The sequence below is a fragment of the Dipodomys spectabilis genome, unplaced genomic scaffold (assembly GCF_019054845.1).
Source record: "Dipodomys spectabilis isolate Male_0828 unplaced genomic scaffold, ASM1905484v1 ptg000307l, whole genome shotgun sequence".
Taxonomy (NCBI): domain Eukaryota; kingdom Metazoa; phylum Chordata; class Mammalia; order Rodentia; family Heteromyidae; genus Dipodomys; species Dipodomys spectabilis.
In genome coordinates, this window is record NW_024870984.1 from 1,092,097 (window position 1) to 1,103,090 (window position 10,994).

General features: G+C 31.5%; 1 pseudogene; it reads left to right on the forward strand.

Moving 5' to 3' along the window:
* The first annotated feature begins 429 nt into the window (after nt 1-429).
* On the forward strand, nt 430-529 carry LOC122127705 (annotated as a pseudogene).
* Nucleotides 530-10,994: the final 10,465 nt, after the last annotated feature.

Here is a 10,994-nt window from a genome sequence, read left to right on the forward strand (position 1 = left end):
CTACATGGAGCAAGGGTAAAGGGTCAGGCAGACATTTGTGCCAGTAAGACCTCAATTTGGAAATTTTAAGCTGGAGAAGTTTAGAGTAGCTCTTAAGCAAGGCTTAGTTTGAATCCATTAGCTCCACAAAGCTAACTCAGTTGATAAATAAGTACTTGAAAAGCCATCACCTTTGGACCTACCTATAAAGGCTTCAAAGTATGATCAAATTTCAAATAAAAAAGACTTTAAAAAGTAATTGACAAAAATTGCAAATGTGAGCAATTGAAGAATCAATATAAGTTTTTTCCACCATAAACAGAATTTTACAGAAATAAGATGAATAGAAATTTAGGAAACAATAAGGTTTCCCTGTTACAAATAGGCAACCAAGGATATATGCCTGTCTTAAGATTGCATCATTAATTACTTAAATTTACAGGATACTACATGCTTCCGCAGCACATCTATCCAAATTACAATACAGAGATTAACATGGCTCTTGCACAAGGATGATATGAAAATTTGTGAAGAAATGAAAAACAGTTATTAAACAGTTGATTACAAATATACAAGTGTAATTATACATGTAATTCATAGGAATAAAAGTTTGTTTTACACCATTTAATCTTCACCTTTTTATGAAGGCCTTTACATTGCATAACCTTTATAAAAGTTTTTAAATTAGATAACATTTTCATTTTATCCCAAAGAAATAAAATTATATAAGGACCTAGGAATTAAAGGAATCTTAAACCTTTTCTATATGGAATGCAATCTGAAAGGACACATTAATGAACCTATATATTATAAAACAATGTTGAATTCAAAGTATTATATCTAGGAGAGAATGAACTAGATTATGGATACTATACACACAGAATACTAAATATTTTAAAATATACTTTTTTCAGACAAGCACCAGAAATATCTTTAGTTTCTGTACTACTCATTTCAACAGATAAGTTAAAATTATTTCTTATTAAAAAATCACAAATGCTACAGAAAACATTATAGATGTATACAAACAACTCGAATGTATATTGACATCAAAATCAGGCAATTCACTTGGAAGAATACCATGGAATTCATGAATTTTTAAAGTAAGATATTGTTGTTGCTTTGTATTGTGAAAATATTTTGTATGGACACAGGATGGACTAGAAATTTTGAAATTTAAGAAATTTACCCAAACCATTAGGACTTAGGAGAACAATTTGTACAGCTTTCTACAACTTCAAAGAGGTAGTGATACATACTTATTCTTTTGGCAATATCAAATGCAGTTTCTTCCAAGTTGTGTTTCAGACCTGGTTTGATATAATGGTTCAACAGAAGGAGATCTAGCATAACTTTGCTATTTCTATTCCCAGCAGCAAGATGCAAGGGGATCAAGAGGCCTTTAGTTTGGCCATTGGTATCTGCATCATGATGAAATAAAGAAGCCACTCTGTTATTATTCCATGTATAAGTACTGTGCAGGAGTGTCCAGCCATTCACAATTAATACATGAATATCTACCTTGAGCTACCAACTCATGGACAATGACTAAGTGTCCACTGAAAGCTTCTCGATGAAGAGGGGTGTACTCATCAGCATCACTAGTATTCACATGAGTGGCCTTTTTGGAAAGTAGTCTCTGCACTGTACTAAGGTGATTATTTTCGGCAGACCAAAAAAGAAATTTGCTTGGATCCTATTCCATTTTTCTCTTGCAATTGATACCATTTCTCACTTTTTCATCTTGTTCCTCATCTTCTTCAGAACTGCCTAGCCAGAGACTTTGAGTGCCAGTGAATATGAGCTTTCCATGTATTTCCCCAATAGTTCACATTGGATGAACTGGTCAGAAATATCCGGTGAATTTTCTTCATCTGTTTTTTCACTATTATTTATTTTCTCTTTTTTCATTTTTACTATTCTAAATTATTCTAACTGGAGAGTAGGGAATTGGTAGAGAGCAGAGGAAGATTTTCCTCCGTATTCAAAGGTACAGACTGAAAATGAAGACCAGTGGTGTATTCATGTGCAGCTTATTTTAGGAATGAGAAAATAGGAAATAATGCCTTCCATGTAAATTATTTGAGAAATGGCAGAGCAGAAAGTGAAATGATGCAACCAAAAATATAAAAGCAAAATAAATTAGGATAATTATGGAGCAATCATATTACCTATGAGAACCATGAAAGGGGAGAGAGGAAGAGAGAGACAGATGTTCAATGATCTAGCTAGCCAAGAAATTCATCCCTCTGATCAATTTATAGAGCAAACAATTTCATTTTTTAAAAGAGATGGAAATAGAATTTAAGATCAGATGTCTCCATTGTTTTTAATTATATTCTTATTATCTTAAATACTTGGAAAATGGAATTTCTATTCAACAAATCAGTTTTTTAAGTATAATTTATCTTTATATAACTTTTCCACACCCTTTCAAACCTCACCCCACTTTAATTTTTTCTAGTTTCATACTATCTGCAATGAATAATATACTTTCACTCTCTTCGTCCATAACTCTCTTTATTCCTTCCTTTTGACTTCCCCTCACACCTTCCAAGTGACAGTTTCCTGACATATATTTTGTTGGATTAAAAGTTCAATTTTATAAGAAAATACACTTTTGAAATACTCCTCTGCAAATAGCATGCTTTGGTTAATATTTTTTGTAAACCTGTATAAAGTTCTAGCTTCCAAATATGAGACATAACATGGGTTCTTTGTTTGTCTGGCTCTGACTTAGCTCATTAATATATTTTTAGATCTATCCATTTCATTTCAAATAATGTAACAGTCTTCAAAATGGATAGGTGAAATCCAATTGTGTATATGTGCCACACTTTTTCCAACCATCACTCCACCAAAGGGCATCTGGGCTGTTTCTGTACCTTTGCTACGATGAATAGTGGAGCAGTGAACATGGTTGTGAAAGTGATTTTACTGTAACCTTTTGGAAGAATTCATCACTACCATTATGGGAACAATCCTCTGGCCAGTTTTCCAGAATAAACACATCCCTACCTTCATCTTCATCCCAATGTATTGCAAGTCTTCAAAAACACACTTCCCCCTACAGGTCTCAATAACCTAAAACCACACTGTGCCCATATTCTTTCAATACATTATATCATAAATGTACATATAATTTAGTGAGAACCTTCTATGTATTTTCCTAATGTGAGAATGAGGGACATGACAGAGTAAAAGTAAGAAGTATGCAATTTAATTAGCTATTATCACATTTAAAATCATTTTCAGCTCTAATTCATAGCCTCACATAATATTATTATAATCTTTATTTGATTACTTCATCTAACCCATAATTTGTAACAGGTGAATTAAAAACAAAGGTTAAAAATGTGGTTTGATTTTGACACTCATATGTGAGGTTGCACAATATGGGCAAATATGTTCATTTGCAAGGTTACTCTATTTTGTCTGAAGTACCACAAAACATTTTCACTTAAGTTGAAAACATTGTACCATGGATATATTCTCTCTCATGCAGTTTTCCAGTCAAATACTCAAATCTTGCAATTATTCCACTTATTTAAAATCATAGCTTTTTACATTAATACCCATAATATTAGAGTTTGAATTGAGTGTCTAGTGCCCCCTAAATGGGTGTTCTTACCATTTTGTCATGTCTCCAGCCCTAAATTATCTTGATTATTTTTCAGATACTGGTGTATGATATTGGGCTCAGTCCACGTTATGTTATTCTTCCTGGAATTTATAATAACAGGTACATGTCATTGTGTAAAGATCTTTCTGTCCAGTCTGGGCTTTAACCTCTATCCTCACGAGAGTAGACTCAAATGTAGTGAGGATTTTCATAAATTTGTCATAGCTGATGTTTTTATAAGTCATGTCATTTTCTGCAGGTTTTTGAGTACTGAATTAATTTGTTTTCTTGGGTTGTTTTGTTTCATTTGAATGTATGTGTTGAGTTGTTCCTCACTTTTCTGGTTTCTTTCAATCAAGTTATTACCTATTGTACTGAGAATCCAATCCTTATTTTTCACGATAGTCAATGTGAACATGATTTATTCCAAAGCAATTTGAGTAATATTTAAACACCTTCATATCTATGAATGGTATATAAATGATAAGTGCTGCGAAGGGTCTTTTCATTTTCACAGCAGTCTTTGTCATACACAGACAGATCATGAAATATATGAAGATAATAAAACTACAGATGCTAGCAAGAAGAAGGAAAACCTATTATTAATAGTGTGACAGAGGCTTCCCTTCTAATGAAAGAAATACGTTGTTTCATGAAGGATTTCACAAAATTATATTGCTTGGAGGAATCGAACCCAGGGCCTCAAGCATGCAAGGCAAGTGCTCCACCACTGAGCCACCTTCCATGCTCTCTACGAATTCTTAATTGGTAGGTTATTTAGTTTATTTTTAATTTCAATTTAATTTTATTGTAAAGGTAATGTACAGAAGGGATACAGTTACATAAGTAAGGTAATGAGTACATTTATTATGGAAGAAACAATGATATCTCTTCCACTGATTTTTTTGCACACTCAAAAAAAAACTAGTTTTTCCTGTCGCTATTGACCAATGGTACTGTTCTTTCTTTGTTCATGCATTTTTTATTATAAAATTGATATACAAAGGGTTTACAGTTACTTAAGTCAACTAAAGGGTACACTTCATTTTATTTTCTAAATTTCAAATTTTGAACTTAATTATTTTTTATTGTTTCTTTAGGGTAATTCTTGTTTCAGAGTTGTAGGATTAGTTAATTTAGTTTTGCATAATTTTAACACAAGTAAATTATTCAGACATATAGTTTGCTTTCAAAATAATTAACATGTGAATATTTAAAATTATTTTCTTAAATTTTATATGGTTAGTGAATTTACATAAATTTATTTTCTTTAGTTCTAAACATATTTGCCCATTTAACAAATAGTGTATTTTCAAGAAGCACATACTTTATTTTAAAAGGCTTTATTACCTGGTCATTATTTGGAAATATTTGTACTTGAATTAAAAAAAAAAATGTTTGAGGTGGGCATAGCGATTTGTTCTTTCCATTTTTCTAACTATGATGGTAAGGATAAATAGTGTTCATAATTCAGGAGAGACTGAGAAACTATGAGACCTTATCATAAAATTTCCAGAGTGAAATGATTAGAGATATAGTCATCCCTAGCAAGATATAGAGCACCTGGTTATCATATTCTAAATCTTGAGTTAAAACACCAGTAACATCAATCTTTTGTCAAAATAAAAGGACACATATTTCAAAATGTTTATTATTTAAAACTTGTTTGCAAATTTCTCATGTCTTTTATTTCTGAATTTTCAATTTACTTAATCTATAAGAATCCAAGTATCTTGTGACTATTTTATTTCTACTAAACTTTTAAATAGTATGAGCAATATTGTGATTTCATATATTAAAATACTTTTACTATTTGTGATAATTTCTTCTGTTTAATATGATAATAACAAATGTGTGTATGTGGTGTGTGTGTGTGTGTTTATTTGGGTTTTCTGTGTGTGTGCTTTTTGTGTGATTTCTAATGCTTGGGAGATCACACAATTGCTTCACATACGTTAGGCCAATGTTTTACCACTGAGCTATACTATCTAGTTATAACACAAATTGTCTTTTAAATTATGACTTTTAAATTTTCATTCCTAGTATGTTTTTTCTAAATTACATATGATAAAATGTGATCCATCCTCTATCCACGTTAGCAATTGTTATTGTTATTCTTTCTCTTATTTTTTTAGAAATTAATTATATACCTATTACAACTTCTTTACATTGTAACAGATCTATACAATTCTTTATTTTCTATTTTTTTCCCATGTTATCTGACTTTCAGTCCAAACTATCAGGTGGATTAAAAAGAAACTAGATTCAGGACACTTTATTTTTCTCCTTCTCTTTTCTGAAGTCTTTCTGTTTTTTGAAACAATACCAATGACATACAACTCCTATGTGGTCCACCATTCTTCCCCCTCTCACTCTCTTCTGCAGTACATCTCAAGTCGTTATCATTCAGCTTTATTATGCTGTACTGTTATCTAAATCTTAACTCATTCCTAAACTAATTATAGTTGCATTGAGCAGTCTCTAAAGACATTTTCTATATATAATATCATGCGTTTGTATTTTCACAAGTGGTAAAATATGAGTGACTATCATATATTTAGATAGCTCTGTAGAATATTGGTCCACCTGCTCAATAATCTCGTATGTAAATTCAAGGAATACATTTCTGTCAGAGCAATCTTGTAAAATGGTGTAGCTTGAGCCTTCATACTAGCTTTGAATAGTATTACCATGTTTAGTAGTGAAGACAACATAGTTCTACTTTAAGAACAGACACATAGAAGAAGGTAACAGATTCGTCAAAAATAATTTCTTAGTTTTATGGTCCACAGATTTTGAAAAGGATGCTATGAATTTATGAAATAAAAACAGAATCTTAAATGCTTTTATTGGCACTATTGCCTCTCTAGATTTCAAGAATGATCTTAGACTACTACCTCAATACTTTGTTTGTTTGTTTGTATGCCGGGCATGGGTTTTGAACTCTGGGCTTGGGCACTGTCTATGTGCTCTTCAGCTCAAGGTGAGCACTCTGCCGCTTGAGCAACAATGAAACTTCCTGGTTTATTGGAGATAAGAGTCTCATGGACTTTCGTGCCCGGGCCGGCTTTAATCCACGATCCTCAGATCTCAGCCTCCTAAGTAGCTAGTATTACAGGCATGAGCCACCGGCACCTGGCCTACCTCAAACCTTATATGGAATGATTATCAAACTAAATGTGAGATTTAAAAACCAATAAAACATAAAAGTAAAATTTCATGATATTGATCAGTAAAGGTTTCTAAACATTTGATATGGAAAAAATTAATGGCTAAAGAAAAGCAAGAACTGGATTATATCAAGTGATAACCTTTCATAATTCAAGGGACACTATAACAGAAATGAAAGCATATCCAACAGATAGAGTGCACATATTTGTTAATGCTACAATGTTAATGCTACAATGATTCTTAAACTTAAGTATTTTTATGTCTTCTAATGTATATAAATTTTTTTCCTGAATAGAATATTTCTTTAAATAACATATGTAAATTAAGTCAATAGGAGGAGCATATGAAATAAGATTCTCTTTAGTGTCTAAGAAATAATAAAAAGAAAACTCACTAGTATGACCATAATATAAAAAAGGACGTAAAATATAGTAATGTATTTGTGGATAATTGATATACTTCTCATAGTGATCGATTTGTATAATACTGCAGTCATTTTAGCAAACAAGTTTTCAAGTCTTCAAAAGATGAAAGAGAATTGTATAGGATCCAGGCATTACACTTCTATGAATGTATTAAACAGAAGTAAAAAACTTTTTTGGACAGAGAATGTAGTTAATAGACAGTGAACTTGAATAGTATGTGTGAGACTGTGGAAATGATCCCCCAAAACAAATTTTGAAAAGACACACTATAGAGGATGTATGCTGGGCAAATTCCTGTAACTGAATTTTATATCTATTTTAATGTCTGTTCTAAAATTTACAGCATTTCTATTTGAAGAAATGCAAGTTTGTGAAAATTAGGCTTTGGAAACCTATGAAAGTACAATTCACTTCCAAAGGACTAATATGTATACAATAAAAGGAAATAATATATTGTAAGTGAATTGCATATCAGGAAAAAAAACTATTGTTAAAACTTCTTCACACAAAATGCAGAATAGCTAAAAAGATATTTTTGGTGTTGGCTAAAAACTCTTTGTAAACTACTGCATTTAAAACAAAGATGTGATTTCTGTTTATTTTGAGGGTATATTTTCCGTTTGAGTTTATACAGAGATAACTCAACCCAAAAATATATGTGATAACTGGAATACCTAGGAATTATGCATCACTTCTAATAAATTTATTTTATTGTTTATTTTTTATTGTGAAAATACTGTACAGAAAGGTTACAATTACGTGGACAAGATAATGAGTACAGTTCTTATCAAGCATTGTAGTCTCCTCCTTTGTTTCCCCTTCCCATCCTTTCCCATCCTCCCCCGCCGCCCCACCCAATCCTCCCCGTTACCCCCACCCCACCAAAGTTGTAAAGTTCATTTTTTGACATAACGAATTGCACATCTCATTGTTGCAATAGGTCCACCTGTATCCATATTTTTTCCCATGGTTTACCTCATTTGCAATATGTAGTCTATATCTGAGTCAAGCAGAAAAGGTGAGATAAGGTGATGTTATGGAAATGAACCCTAAGTTATGTATTCAAATGTTTATTTGTTCTTTCATGCGATTGTTTCTAACACATTTATATGATTATTTCTTTGTTGCTTTGTATGTCCCTCCCTCACACTATAACCCCTGCTTTCACTGTATTTGATATCTGTATAATTTGTGGAGGGGAAGGGGAAAAACTTCTAAGTAATTGAGAAACTTTTCTGGAAGAAACTTATAGCAAATGACAGTAGACACAAATCTATGCTTCTGCATTTTATGAAAGACATATGTTACTTGTTTAATACAATTGCTTATCTCTACCTTGCTAGGGAAAACGTATTCTCAAGATAAGAGCCAAAAGCAGTGAAAAGAACAAAATACACAATCATCTTGATATATTTGTGAAAGTAACAAATGAAATAAAACAATTCCACTTAAGGGACTCCAATATTAGTGTATGTGAAGATGTTCCTGAATGCCAATATCCATTAAATTTTTGGAATTCTAATTTCTACTAACATATGAAAACTAGAGCAAGAAAACAAATATAGACTTAGAGTGAACCAGCCTTGAAATCATTTTCTTAATTGTTTTGAAATTACAAAAGAACTGATACTCCTTTGCTTTGGAAATCATTTAAAAATATTTATCACTTATGATAATTCAAATAGCAAGCAAGAGTAATTTTATATAATCATTATAAATATAATTTTATTACTATTGAAAAATAGAATAAAAAACCAGTCCTAATATATGAACTACCTATCATTATTCTTGACTTCTAATCATTACCTAAATATCTTAAACAATCTAAATAGTTATGTCTTTAACATAGACGTAAATATTCTGTACTTTTTTACTTAACATTTTCCAGGGGTATGTATTCATGTTTCTAAGAAATGTTCACAGCAGCTAAAAGATGCTTTTGTGAAATTAATGTGATACAATTAGTTGTTGTGGGTGTTGTGTGCAAGGCCTGGGCAATGTCCCTATGCATTTTTATGCTCAAAGACAGCACTCTACAACTTGAAGAAAAGAGCTAATTCCTGTTTTTACTGGTTAATTGGAGATAAGAATCTAACAAGTACTTTCTGTCTGGGCTAGTTTCGAAAACAATCCTAAGATCTCAGCACTCAGAATACCTTGTAATATAAGGGTGAGTTACCCGCACTTGGTTTCATGAAGTTTTTTTTTTTTTTTTAATTTTAATTATGTTTTAAGATGTTTGTTTCACTATGATGTATATCATTCTGTAAATAAATTTAGATATATGTATATATTTCTGATGACAAATAATCTCTAAATATGTACTATTCTACACATAACATTTATATATATGTATATATGACAGACCTCCACTAAACTTTTATGTTACTATTTTTGACATTTTTCATTTCAAAGGTACAGTCTATTTTTCTAAAATTTTCCTAGAATAAAATAACAAATATTTCAGTATAAAGTAGAGTTTATTACTTTCAAGGGAATTTTAGATATACACATGATATTGTAGTAACATTGACAGTATATTACTTGAAAAGGTTCTGCCCAAACTCTTAAGTATTTGTTTGTAGTTCAGGAGAGAGAGGAAGTTAATTCATACTGATTAGGAATTTGCAATGCTTCCAAAAATCTATTCCTTAATTTGTTATAAGCACATAGTCAAGCTACCTGATATGGTTTAGGTTGTTATTGTTTATTTGTTCAAAATTTCAATATGGATGCATGCACAGTGGTAACATTAAAATTATTAATCTAAAGACAAAAATAGTAAAATCATAGAAACATATCCGATGTTCAATAATTAGTACTTATGATGCTAATAATAATTTGGATGGAGAGGATGATGACCACAGTGTAGCCTGATAATGACGATGTTGTGATTGAAAAAAAAAAAAAAAACTTTAGTTATCTTTGAAGCTAAATTTCCCACATTGAATGTATAGTTATAAACAGCGTTGGATTACATACAATAACAATAACAAGAGGAAGGCTGGGAAGGTGGCTCAGTGTCAGAGTGCTGGCCTTGCCTACATGAAGCTCTGGGTTTGATTCCTCAGCACCACATAAGCAGAAAAAGCGGGAAGTGGCACTGTGGCTCAAGTGGTAGAGCGCTTGCCTTGAGCTGAAGAGCTGAGGGACAGTACCAGGCCCAGAGTCCAGGCCCCATGACGAACCAAAAACAAAACAAAACCAGAATAAAGAGAGGAGAGTTTCAATATCAAGAAATACAATCAAATAAACAGGTAGAGACAGTAAAAACCCTAATGTTATTCCAGCAGTCTTTCTAAGGTATACTCACTGTTCTTGGTGGTATTATTTGCTTATAAATAAAATCATTTATTTCCATATTTTGATGGACTACGATGTAGATTTCAACTTATTGTGATTAGTTCAAATAACATTCTCAGATAGATACTTTTCCAATGATATATTAAGAGTATGTTCTTCATTACAGCTGTAAATACATGACACAATTTACATAATAACACTTACATATCTGCAGTTACCATAAAAGGACACAAGCTGCAGGAGTTAAAATTTATTTTTATTTAAACATGAAATTATTTCTGACTTTATACCAACAAACTGAATTTGACTCTTTCCTTATTTGTAAGCTAAGGCAGAAAATATAAAGACTGTTTACTTTCTTTTGCCTTGCTCTAGAAGTCAACAAATATATTGTTCAATATTTCTGGTAGATTATGTCCATTTACAGATGAGAAATGTAAGACCAATAGTCAATGCTGTGAGTAAATAATGGTAGTAGAATTTTTGTCTGACTT